This window comes from Aulonocara stuartgranti (assembly GCF_965226115.1).
Source record: "Aulonocara stuartgranti genome assembly, chromosome: 11".
NCBI classification, from domain to species: Eukaryota; Metazoa; Chordata; class Actinopteri; order Cichliformes; family Cichlidae; genus Aulonocara; species Aulonocara stuartgranti.
In genome coordinates, this window is record NC_138947.1 from 5,096,277 (window position 1) to 5,098,909 (window position 2,633).

General features: G+C 42.4%; 1 long non-coding RNA gene across 1 annotated transcript; it reads left to right on the top strand.

Annotated features, from left to right (window-relative positions):
- The first annotated feature begins 447 nt into the window (after positions 1-447).
- On the top strand, positions 448-2,363 carry LOC309717526. The gene is made up of 3 exons (XR_014279721.1): positions 448-648; positions 1,993-2,080; positions 2,184-2,363. It is a non-coding gene; the product is annotated as an uncharacterized lncRNA (long non-coding RNA).
- Positions 2,364-2,633: the final 270 nt, after the last annotated feature.

Here is a 2,633-nt window from a genome sequence, read left to right on the forward strand (position 1 = left end):
AGTAAAGCTCATCTCAAGGTTAGTTAATTGATTTGAAAATAAAATAAGGGATGTTGAATTATTATTGCAGGGAAGCAGCACTGTGTTTCACGCTTTTTAGTCAGAGGGGAGAAATAAATAAATAAATTAAATGCATGTTTGTTGTAAACTTCCATAACTTGGATGTAGCTCACAGGAGTTCTTAATAGTTTATCATCTTTTGCCAAACAATTAACTGTGAAAAAGTTTCTGCAGTATAAGACACATGTGCCATATTGTTGCAAGAGCCGAGTTCATCAGCATGCATTTACATTGCTAAAGAGCATCTATGGCAGATGAAGCATTTAGGCACAAATTCATCTCTGCATCAGAAAATGAGTGGGAGATCTCTCTCTCTCTCTCTTTCCGTCTTTTTTTCCCTTTATGTTTCTTCCAGTGCCTCTTCCTCTCCCCTTCCCTTTCTGCTTTTCCCGCAGACACCTGCCGCCAAGCGCACACCTCCAGGGAACCAACATCTGAGAAATGCAATTTGAGCATTTCAGCGCCACAAAGAGAAGACAAACAATGCTGGAAAAACGAGGGGATAAACATGCTGCCGAGTTGATGCTGGACAAACATGTCGCGTTCCCTCCAATTCACAAATGGCCCCGCCGCGTTCGGCGCTCACAGGTGTGGAAATTCAAGGACAAACTTGATTGCGCCTGCGGCCGCTGTTGTTGTTTCTGAGTTTGTTTGCTTGTCGTGCTTGTCTCTCCACTATTGTTTGACAGATTCTTTCCTTGAGGAATGCGGTCCTCTTAAAATGACAGGAGAGGGATGGGTGCTCTTAAACTACGAGAACGAGCGAATTAGTCTTCATCAAATGTTGAGCTTAGCGGAGGAAATCAAGAAGCAAGGACATCGTGTCCACAGGCCGAGCTGTTGAAACAGCAGCTCAGGGGAATCGAGTGTATCATTAATACCCTTTGGCCTGAAAGAGCTGCAAGAGCTGGCAGAGGCTAATTTGTTTTGGTCTATTGACAGTGATCATAAGATATCCAGCTATTCCAACCCTTTCGCTAGTCTTTGCCCTCACAACTACCCTTTCGAAGCTTTACAAGCACAACAACAGAGACAAAAAAAGCCTTTTTCAGGCACTTACAAAGAAAGAAAAATAGTCTGCTCCCGGTCAGCCTGCGAGAGGAGAGCCGCTCCTTACAATATGGACATTGTCAGTGGCTTATAAAAGAAAAATAAGTAGGTGTCACTGCAGAAATTACGTCCCATGATGAACTACATAGCAATCATCAGCAATGACACAGCGTCATTCACATCAACAACACAGGTGCATGAAAAATGGAACGAGCTGGCAGGAAAATGAATTATTAATGACACATTTAAGTATTATAACAGAAAATCAATGAGCATACCTGGTGTAATTAACATGCACAATGTTTTCCATAATCCAGCACAGTATAATTATGCCTCTCTATTCCAGAACACGTTAGCATTAGCTTTTTCTAAAGCACACAACACCTGTTTATTTGGTTTGCTTGTTCTCTGTCTGCCTTTTTCCCCCCACCCTGTAATGATAAAGAGGCAGCAAAATGTTATTTAGCTCTGCTCTGGTGTTGGATGTGGACCTACAGTCATTTGAAGCTGGCCACAGACTTTAAGCTCAAAACCTAAAGGGATCAAAACAGAGTTGTAAAATTGCCCGTTTTAACAAAATGGCTTTGTGTGTCTTCAACAGTGTGTGAAAGGCAGGAAAAAAAAAACATTTGATGGTTTCAGTCTGTTTGAAGTTCATGTAAAGCTTTCTATACAATTTCAGATGCAGGAATAGATTTGTAAAAACCCGTCGAGCTTATTTTGCTGGTTAATCACTGAATATCTACTACCAAACACGTACATTTATGTTTTTTATGTGCCGCTATTGATTCAGACTGAAGGGTTGGAGTGTGGGCTTATCTCTGTATACTGTAACATGTCCACTAATCACTGATTACCACCGTCTGTTTGTGCTATGACCAGTGGCAGTGTACAAGATTTCCCATCGTTCCTGAAGGATGCTGGGGAACAGCTTGAGCAGAATCCAGCTCGGGACTGGGATTTTTGGCAAGTCAAACTTTATCAGCACAAACATGCGCAAAATGAAAACAAACACAACCCAGACTGCTAATTACCATCCGCTTGGACCTCTGTCCCCTGTTTTTCTCAGAGAGACACAAAATGGCCGACTGCGCTGCACCGTGCAGAAATCGGGAGGAAGCTGCTCCTGTTCCCTCTGTCCAAGGGACAACCCCGGTCGCCTGGATAATGCAGGTTGACACACCGGTAGCCCCGGCGATTTTTCAAACCTATTATTTCATGTGCAAAGTTATAAATTACACAACTGACACCAGTCTGGTATCTTCTGGGCCATGTGGCCTGAATCGACGCCAAATCCTGTGCCACTAATTTTACTAATTGTCTGAGCCTGGCCAACACTTTTCATTGGTGTGGAGCCTACAGTGTCACAGGAAGCTAATGAGAGCTAAATAATGTATGTGAACCTCTCTAATTGCTTCATTTCTCATTTTGCTTACCAATTCTCATATCATAGTCAAGTACGGATGCCAATATTTTTTCTCTTTTGCTGCTGCTGATTCTGACAGCGGTTAATACTAATAACA